The sequence below is a fragment of the Zootoca vivipara genome, chromosome 7 (assembly GCF_965207765.1).
Source record: "Zootoca vivipara chromosome 7, rZooViv2.hap1.1, whole genome shotgun sequence".
NCBI classification, from domain to species: Eukaryota; Metazoa; Chordata; class Lepidosauria; order Squamata; family Lacertidae; genus Zootoca; species Zootoca vivipara.
In genome coordinates this window covers 14,245,214-14,256,191 of record NC_142590.1, presented here as the reverse complement: position 1 = coordinate 14,256,191, position 10,978 = coordinate 14,245,214, and positions in this window count along the sequence as shown.

The window sequence follows — 10,978 nt, the reverse complement described above, 5'->3', positions numbered from 1 at the left end:
ATACCTAAAATAAAGAACACTCACATCCACATTCACACATGTAGCCGTACATGCTACTTTCACTAGATTGTATCCAACATATTTGGAAATGGCGTGTCTGCCTTTCTGAACTAAGTTTTACCAGGCATGCATGACAAATGGTCAGAGAAGAGAAGGGTGGGGGAATCCAATATTATTTTTCCTTAGCAACAGTTGAGCAAAATCTTCACAGGAAATCTATTTCCCTCCCCACCCCTCACCACTGAAAAATAAGTTCATTTCTGCCTCAGGCAATTTCTAATCTATTTATTTCTCTTTTTTATTATTTCTGACTTCCTAACACTTGAAAGAGAACGCAGTCCTCTTTCTGAACCATCTGATAATTATAATTCTTAGGCTCATATACTGAAAGCAGCTGGGGTGTAAATTACGGCTTGGAACCACCATATAATGAGCTGTGTCTTGGCCCTCAGAGGTCATTTTTCCACACTTTCTCTTCCCACCTTCTTGAGAGTGGCAAATTATTCAGTAGCTTTGTCAGCATATCAATGACCTTCTTACACGAAGGAGAATTGTAATTGAAAGCAGTTTGCTACATGGTTTAGTGATGAGAATTACCATTAACTGTCTAATAATAATGGCACCACCTGAAGGCAACCTCTGACTGCTATTGAGCTCCAGGTTAGCAAGGAATGGGAAACAGTATTTTATTTCATTTTATTGGAAGACCTTGGATCTGCTCTTCTTGCCTCAAATAAGTATTATGTCAAACTCCTGTCGACTTTACAAAGAAGCAAAATAATGGAATCATTTAGGCTGGAAGTAGGGGGAAGGGCTTGTGTTCCATCAGAGCAAAAGAGAACGGCGGCCTTTTCTTCCACAAGGCCTTGACCACTTCTGCCCTTTTAAATTTCTATTGGCGCTGTCAAAAGTAGAAGACTACAACAAAGACCTCAGTTACGAACACATAAAGGTTATACACCTGGGTGCCACTACCGAGAAGGCCCTCTGCCTGGTTCCCTGTAACTTCACTTCTTGCAGGGAGGGAAACACCAGAAGGCCCTCGGAGTTGGACCTCGGTGTCTGGGCTGAACGATGGGGGTGGAAACGCTCCTTCAGGTATACTGGACTGAAGGAAATGAGGGACTGGTGGGGCTCATCAATCTGAGAAAGCCCATCAAAGAGAAGGGAGACTCTGATCCTAACCCTCTGCTGCCTTGTGACTATACTCTTTTGTGAGAAAGGCTTTGGGAGTAAACCCGATGGAAAAATCTGTAACTGCTGCCTGTAACTGCTGACACCTTCAGGAGAAGAAAAGGCTAAGGAGTAAACCCTAACAAATCTGCAATGGGGGCCCTAAGACAGCTGGATGGCATCTTGTACACATCTTTCCAGCAACTGCTGCAGCCAAGCTGGTGCCAAATGTGTTGCTCTGATTTCCTTTGGACCACATCAGCAAGGCTGAGAATGGGTCTCATCGCCTGGGCTGCTCAGGACCTCTATTTACACGGGCCAGGCTTGTGCCCCAGAATGGAAAAAGACAGACAGACAGACAGACAGACAGACAGACAGACAGAGACAGAGGCAGCAGTTATTAGTTACCAGTCTCTGTAGCCATTGCAAGCACTGTGATTCTCCATAGGTTTGACTTCACCCTGAAAGCGTACTCCATTGTCTCCCAAGACAGACGGATGCCAACAAGAAGATTGCCTTGAGATAACAGGCCAACATGATTCTATTCTTGGAAGCATTTGGAATCTTCCTCTTCTTCTTCTTCTTCTTCTTCTTCTTCTTCTTCTTCTTCTTCTTCTTCTTCTTCTTCTTCTTCTTCTTCTAATGTGTGGTGCTTTTGACTCATTTCAACATTGAAGTTTATTGTTTTTAGATGCTATTTTAAGTTAGTGTATATGTGGATTTTCTCTGAGAGTTGTAGCTTTGTTGGGGGAGGGAACTAAAGTTCCCAGGATTCTTTGGGGGATGTCAGGTGCTTTAAATGCGCATTGAATGTGCTTTAAAAGTCTCATGTGAGCAAGAACTCTTCTCCTTGCTATATTAGAATTTTACGTAGCTTTAAATAGATCTGATATCCCTTCTTCTTTTTTTAAATGAAGCCTTTTAATTCCTCTGACATTTCCCCTTAGAGAATATTTCTATTAAGCTTCTTCCTTGCAAAGAGGAGCCTCACTGGTCCCACAAAGGATTCTGTAAATGCCTATATAAACTGTGCCTGTCGCAAGAAACCTGGGAAAAGTAAATACTGAAAATCAATTAACTGACTGAGGCATTTCACCAGATAGCGCTTGTGTTAAACCCTCCAAACTTGTTAGCTTTGTTGAACCTCTTGTTAGGGCTGATGGGATCCAGCAGAGTAATAATAATATAATAATAATAATTTATTATTTATACCCCACCCATCTGGCTGGGTTTCCCCAGCCACTCTGGGCGGCTTCCAACAGAAAAATAAAACACAATAATCTATTAAACATTAAAAGCCTCCCTGAACAGGGCTGCCTTCAGATGTCTTCTGAAAGTCTGGTAGTTGTTTTCCTCTTTGACATCTGTTGGGAGGGCGTTCCACAGGGCGGGCGCCACCACCGAGAAGGCCCTCTGCCTAGTTCCCTGCAACTTAGCTTCTCGCAATGAGGGAACCGCCAGAAGGCCCTCGGTCCTGGACCTCAGTGTCCGAGCAGAATGATGGAGGTGGAGACGCTCCTTCAGGTATACTGGGTGCCTAATAATGCCTAATAAACACATTTACAGTGCAATCTTCTTGCATGCCTCTTTAGAAGTAAGCCCCATTGACTCCACTGGAACTTGCTCTCAGGTAAGTGCATGAAGGATTGTAGCCTAACAGTGCAATCTGGGCCCGATTGCTCTACTGTCCAGTTTGAAGTGTGATTTCTTCTCCCTTGCCATTTCCCACCTAGCTGGTCCAGGCAGTATGCTCCCTAGTCCCCAACCCAGAGAAATAACAGGCCTGTTTGGATCAAAACAGGCCACAACCTCATTGAATACAGATGAAAGAGGTTTGGCTTGGGCATCGGGCATGTAGGGCCCCAGGTGAGGGCTGATTAAATGGTCAGGGAGTAGACCTGATGGAAGCCTTCCCATTCAGTCGGCTCCCTGGCACAGCCTGTGTCCAGAGCAGGATTTGCCAAAGCGGGATGCAGGCTAAGATCCAGCTCCTGATAGGTGGCAGGGGCCGCCTATCAGGAATGGACACTGAGGCCATGCTTCCCTCGCTGCTCTCCTGCAACACTGCCGCACCAAAATGGGTGAGCAGACTTGTCTGGCCCGCACAATAGCACTGTGGATGTGGCAGTTGCCACTGCTGCTCCATTAAATCCTACTGGGCAGTGGCCAGGATTAAAATGACACCATTAATGAGTTTTGTTCTGAAGTATGGAAAGCTTAGGGACGCGGGTGGCGCTGTGGTCTAAACCACAGAGCCTAGGGCTTGCCGATCAGAAGGTCGGTGGTTCGAATCCCCGCGATGGGGTGAGCTCCCGTTGCTCGGTCCCAGCTCCTGCCAACCTAGCAGTTCGAAAACACATCATAGTGCAAGTAGATAAATAGGTACCGCTCCGACGGGAAGGTAAACGGCGTTTCCGTGTGCTGCTCTGGTTCACCAGAAGCAGCTTGGTCATGCTGGCCACATGACCCAGAAGCTGTATGCTGGCTCCCTTGGCCAGTAAAGCGAGATGAGCACTGCAACACCGAGCCGTCCGCGGCTGGACCTAATAGGTTTAATAAGCAGACAGCTGAAATTCAGAGAGTGGTGTCTATGTTGCATGTCCTGTCAGTGCAATGATTTCTGCTTGTGCAGGGAGAGTTTTCCTTCTCTCCTCCCATGTGTTCCCAGCCCTCTCCCCAAATCAGCCCTGGGTGTTGGGGGAACTTCTAGAGCAGATCACTCCTACATGGAGTGGGGAGGTAGGAGAATCTGATTGTGCAATTAGAAATTCTTTTGCTGATGATGGGGCTGCAACTTAATGATTCTTTCAACACAACCCAAGGTTGCTACAAATAAATTTTGCAAGACAAAAAGTGAGCTCTATGGGTTGCTTTGAGCCCCTCTTCTTTCGATACAGTGGTACCTTGGTAGTTGAACGGCTTGGCTCCCGAACAAATCGGCTCCTGAACGCCGCAAACATGGAAGTGAGTGTTCCAGTTTGCAAACGTTTTTGGAAGCCGAAAGTCTGACGAGGCTTCCACTTGAGTGCAGGAAGCTCCTACAGCTAATAGGAAGCCGCACATTGGTTTTCGAACCATTTTGGGACTCGAACAGACTCCCGGAACGGATTAAATTTGAGAACCAAGGTACCCCTGTATTAAGCACTCAGTCTTTGTTACATAATCAAAACATGCTTTTTGTAAAAAATTTGGCATCTTCGCAGCACCCTTTTAAAACCATAAGTGGAAGATGGAGCCAGGAACACACCATAAACATTCCTTGTTGCTTTTGGCTGTTGAGGAACTGGCTCAGTATAAACATTGTAAGGATGGTGGGGAATAAGGTCGCTTTGATTTTTAGTGGCATTTTACCACTAGCTATAATATCTGCCAGCGGTGAAAAACATTACAGTGCAGAACATAAACTGCCCAAGAGCATATCTACCTTCCAAAGTTCAAAAGCACACAATTTAGCGAACACCCCTATGACTTATTAAAGGTTAAAGCGTAGGCCAGCCACAGAGGAAATTACAACCGTGGTATAAACTCTGTTCAAACAGCTTTAAATTTGAAAGAAATCCTTGGACCTTCCTCTTCATTGCACCCGAAATACAATAAATAGGGCAATGACATAGGTTTTCTGAAACCCAAACCACAGAGGGTTTAGAGTAAGGTTACCAGACGTTGCCATTTCCCAAGGACAGTCTCTGGATTTACAAATCAGTCCCCTGACAAAATCCATCTATTTAGTTGTTGTTGTTGTTTAGTCATTTAGTCGTGTATGCGTATGGTAAACCTGTTGACGACTGTTAATGACTGTTAACGACTACAATTAGACCTACAGGAAAAAGCAAGGGATAGTATGTAGATGACCAAAAATAGCTTTGTTGTTGTTGTTTAGTCATTTAGTCGTGTCCGACTCTTCGTGACCCCATGGACCATAGCACGCCAGGCACTCCTGTCTTCCACTGCCTCCCGCAGTTTGGTCAAACTCATGTTCGTAGCTTCGAGAACACTGTCCAACCATCTCGTCCTCTGTCGTCCCCTTCTCCTTGTGCCCTCAATCTTTCCCAACATCAGGGTCTTTTCCAGGGAGTCTTCTCTTCTCATGAGGTGGCCAAAGTATTGGAGCCTCAGCTTCAGGATCTGTCCTTCCAGTGAGCGCTCAGGGCTGATTTCCTTCAGAATGGATAGGTTTGATCTTCCTGCAGTCCATGGGACTCTCAAGAGTCTCCTCCAGCACCACCAGACAATGTGTACTTCACACCAAACTATTTTAACCTTTTTTGGCGTAAGAGGTGTCAGGAGCTTGCCTTTTATTAATTTTATTTTGTACATAAAACACATCCCTTCACACTCCCTCTCTCATTCCTTATACATATTGTGTGAAAGTAAGCACAGCCTAACTGGCTTATCTAGTGGTGAGGTTACTATGGACATGCCACTTAGTTACTGGCCATTCGTGCTCAGTGTTTCTTTGTAAAAAGGCTAACCCAGGCATCCCCAAACTTCGGCCCTTCAGATGTTTTGGACTGCAATTCCCATCGTCCCAGACCACTGGTCCTGTTAGCTAGGGATCATGGGAGTTGTAGGCCAAAACATCTGGAGGGCCGCAGTTTGGGGATGCCTGGGCTAACCACTTCAACCATCAGTTTATGCAGATAAACCATTGATCAACTTCAAATATAATGTGTGGAGTGCTAAGCAATTCCCAGCTGCACAGGTGCTGCTTTGGGCCAAAGATTGTGGGGTCCCAATGTCGAGTCATGTGCGTGACGTCGGGACGAGGGGTGCATCGCACACCTGTGATTTTGTGCATCATCAGGAATGATTGTCTTGGCGGTTTGATCTCCTCTGCACCCTCAATATTGTGTGAAGGGTGGTGGTGTCTGAGCCTCCTACTAAGGAATATTGAGGGGACAGTCGCAACCAAAAGACAAAATGTATCGAGGAGTTAGTGATCTAACAAGGAGCCCTTCCTGCCTCTGATCCTTCCCCTCCCTCTCTCTTATTAAGTTTTTGATGGTGTGAGAACAGTCTTTAATGTCCTGAGAAAGTTGGGAGGAGGTGAAACCCCCCCCCCCCAGCTGCTTCATCAGTTATGGAGGATAGTGCTGGGTACTGTTTTTGATGTTGGACATTGATTTTGAGAAGGTAAGGCATTGGGAGGGGGTGGCTAATGGATGATCTGCAGGTAGCCAGTCTGGATGGATGATCTGCAGGTAGCCACACAGGTTATCTATAAAACCGGACAGTTTGGGCAGAGTTTCTCTGAAGCTCGTGCAAGGACTAATCAGCCACAGGGCTGTGCAAACTGAGGCTCCCTGGAGGAGTTGCTTTGGGCTTCCAAGTGGCAGATTGAAATGCTTGCTTGGTATGTATACATTGCTTGCTGTTTTAGAATAAAATCTTCAATTTTCTCACTCACTTGTGTCTGAATCTCATTTTAAAAGAACCACCTTGTTTTTGGCAAGACATACGTCTGCCCCCTAGAGTTAGTGTGCCTGCCCAACAGACAGCTGGTTCTCATTACTTGCAAAGCACTGTACAGTGGTCTTTGCGAGTGCCACCAATCAGCTGAGTGGCAGTGCTTGCAAACCTCCTTTTAGCTCAGCCATGCCTGAAGATTCCCCACTCAGTGCCGGATTTATGTACAGGCTAAGTAGGCTGAAGCCTAGAGCCTCTAAATCTAGAGGGCCTTGCCAGCCCTCCCGCACCCCAGCAGGCACACTCCCCTTTCCCAAAATTGCAAAGCCAAGACATCATGTGAGGGCAGGGCAACTCAGGCCTCTAAATCTAGGGGGCCTTGCTAGCCTGCCCCCTCCCCAGTGCCGCAGTCTCCCCTCTCCCAAAACTGTAAACCTAAGACTTCATGCAAGGGCAGGGCAACTCAGGCCCAGCACTATTAAGACTCAGGGCTAGCCAGTGGGGCCCAATGTGAAGCATTGGGTGCAACTTGATTTTTTTTTGTAGGGCCCCACTTCACAGCCAAAGTCTGCAAAATCTTATAGATATAAATAAAATCCACCTAGATTGCCCTGGTGTGGGAGGCCCCTTAGGAGCGGCCCACAGGGCCCAATTTGGCCCAGTTGCTCCAATTGCCTTAAGGTCAGCCCTGATGAAACTGTGCAGGGGTTGGACTGACAAGCCCTGCACCTTCTAGGTCCCTGGTGTCACCATTCAGAGTACAGACTCAAGGACTTGTTATGGAAATAAAGGGGGGCGACTTATTGGAAATCAGTTTTGTCACCTCTCCCCCCCCCAAAAAAAAACCCCGAGACAATGAGCCCAGCCACCTTTTATTCACAACCGCATAAGCACTACACTACAGTATGGTCATAAACTTGTACATTCAACCGCTGAAATATATACAATGGAATTTATGTTATTGCTTTATGAATGAACACTGTGTTTTATGAATGAATTTTGTGAATTACCTAAGAGCCATCAATCTGACAGCTCTAGAATCTGACAGCTAACCAATTGGGTACTACCAAACAGCGAACCCTATTGTTGAAAGCATGTAACCAGCAGGGAATGCTTCAGCTCAGCCTTTGCACTGCTGACTAAACACCCTCTGCTGTGCAGATAATGAAGAAAGCTCATAAAATGTATCCCTTCTGGCATCCTGGCCAACTCTATTACACTGGTGTAAACCCTGGTGCATCAGAAGCCCAGAATAGCAGCAAATAAAATCTGCTCACACCCATAGCTGCCAAGTTTTCGCTTTTCTCGCAAGGAAGCCTATTCAGCATAAGGGAAAATCCCTGTAAAAAAGGGATAACTTGGCAGCTATGCTCACACCTCAGCATCTGATAAGACTTGTCAACCAGTTCTTCCAAAGTCTTCCTAAATTATAAAGCTCCAAAATACAGGCCAAAAGAGAGCAGGTCTGGGAAGAGCGAGGCATACAATGGGCACCACCAATGAAAAGGCCCTGCCCCATGTAACTCCTGCCCTGTCATTTGATAGAGTTGTTTTCCTTCATTTGCTAGGAATCATACAAAACAAAGTGGCAACAGAAAGCAAACTAAAAATGCTTTTGCAGTTCATCAAAACTTTCAAGTTATAGGAAAACTGGTGCTATTAACAAGAATCCTTCTATGGACATTAAGGTCCACAAATAATAACATATTGGAGATCCCGAGTCACAAGGTGGCTAGGCTGGCCTCGACCAGGACCAGGGCCTTCTCAGTACTGGCCCCGACCTGGTGGAACGCTCTGTCCCAGGAGACTAGGGCCCTGCGGGATTTGTCATCTTTTCGTAGGGCCTGCAAGACAGAGCTATTCTGTTTGGCCTTCGGACTGACGCAGTCTGACCCCACGGTTACCCTCCCCTAAGGCTTTATTTCATAATGGTTTTATCTTATTTGTATATTTTTAATTTTAAAATTGAATTTTAACATTGTATTAATCGGTGTTTTAACTGAATTGTTTCTTTTATATTTGTGTTGATATTATTTGTTGTTAGCCGCCCTGAGCCCAGTCTTGACTGGGGAGGGCGGGGTATAAATAAAAATTATTATTATTATTATTATTATTGTTGTTGTTGTTGTTGTTGTTGTTGGTTAATTGGTTTGGCAACTTCCATGCACATGATGTGTGATGCTAATTATTCCCCCCAAGAGTTAAATGATAACTAATCAGAGGCAGCTGCAGGAGAGCTAAGAGATTCAGGTGAGGGTCAGGTGCCTTGTCAACCCCAGCAGGTATATAAGAGGACGACCCGGCCTGCCCCCTAACATGGAATACTTGTATATAGTATGCAGATCTGAAGGGGCTACAAAGGGCAAACCACCCAAAAGGTATGCTGAAGAGTTTGCTAAAACAATCATAGCTGTTGTTAGTAACTCAGAGATGCTTTGGGAACCTTCAAGCTTCCAGGAGGTCCGAAGTTTAACCTCAGAGGATGCTGGGCCACATAGCTGTCAAGTTTTCCCTTTTCTCGTGAGGAAGCCTATTCAGCATAAGGGAATTTCCCTTTTAAAAGGGGGAGAACTTGACAGCTATGCTGGGCCATGGTTAAATGCCATGAAGGTTCAGCTTGATTCCGTTGAGAGGAACAAGACATGGGAACTAGTTCCAGGCCTGTCCAGGGCACAAAAGGTTTACAAAGTTCAGTTATTGCAAAAGTTTTTCAGTGTTAATTTTATGCATTTTTGTTTATAACACTCTTCCATCTTCTTCTAGTTGTGAGGATGGGGGACGGGGAGGGGCCTCACAAGTGGAGTAGCCTAGGGCCTCTCTTCATCTAAATTCGGCCCTGCAAGCAGGAGCCATGAAAGACAGAGGCTGCAGTTCCTGTCGCTTGCCCAGGGCTCCCCGATGAATTGGACAAGTCCTGAATGAAAGGCCTCTTCTATATCCGCCCCTTAAATCTCTTAGAGTTGATTCAAGAAAATGAAGGCCTTTGGATTAGCACGCTGAGGAACCAAGCTGTTTAAAGCATGTACTTTCATGAAACAAAAATGAGGCGTCTCAATGAAATTGCAGCCAACTCACATAAAGACTTGTTTGATATTTATTTTTTTAAGATTGCGGCACTTGCTTGATCATGTAAATGCTGAAAGATCTTTTATGGCAAGCTGGACAAACAACTACCCTCTATCAAAATATCAGATGACCTTCCTTTTTATGGTGGTCTTGTTAAGTACCACTAAACATATTTGTGGGGTGAATAAGCATATACACTACAGGACACTGGCAGGAAGAATAACATCTAAATGCTAATCAGTGAATAAAGCTAATCTGGCCACAACATTTTGCCAGCATTTCTCACCATTATTCAACAGAAGCCACCTCCTGAGGTTCTGGTTTAGCTTTGGTTTATTGGTGTAAAAAACCTGTATAAGTTAGGATCATCAAGTAATTCCTTTTACTTGGGTGTAAGATACCAGGGGAATATGTAATAGCATTGTTTCAATAAATATTTTTTTCCTAGGAAAAATTCTCTCAATAGCTTTCTAAGAGCAAAGGCTTTTACAAAAATGAATAGAAGTCTGTTGCTAGAGCCATAGCAATACCCAAACATTTTAATATCCCCATTCAGTCCTTTTTCGGGATCAGGAAATGACATTAAAAAGCTGATTATGATCTGTGCTCAATGTTTCATAAGGACACTGTGGTAGAAGATGTTTTAGTTTTAACCCCTTTCCTAATATCAAATTAGATTTTTTTCACTGCTGCTGAAAACACATAGAGCTAACATTTTAAGAGAATTTTTTTTTCAAGGCACCCTCCCTCACTGCGAGAAGCAAAGCTACAGGGAACCAGGCAGAGGGCCTTCTTGGTAGTGGCACCTGCCCTGTGGAACGCCCTTCCATCGGAGGTCAGGGAGATGAACAACTACCTGACATTTAGAAAACACCTAAAGGCAGTCCTGTTTAGGGAAGTTTTTAATCTGTGATATTTTAATGTATTTTGGTAATTGTTGGAAGCCGCCTAGAGTGGTGGGGGAATCCCAGCCAGATGGGTGGGGTATAAATAATAAAATAATAATAACAGGTTGCATTGGGTCAGCAGTCTGAGATTTCTCCCTCCCCCTTTCAATAAAGGGAGAGAGATCTCCTTACGGAGCCATCAAGAGCAAAATGGCTTCTCTGTGCCCTGCCATGTTTCTTTTGCCTATCCAACCTAAAGATAGAAGTAGTAGAAAAAATGCTATTTAGTTTGGGCTAATATAATAAAAGCCAGTGAAACATATCTACTATTACATCACGACACCCCTGCTGTTAAGTAGACAGGTGATTAAAAAGCAAAAAAAATAAAAATAAATATTGTGCCACGGTATCAGCTGAAAAGGCTGTGAAGACAAAAAAAGACATGA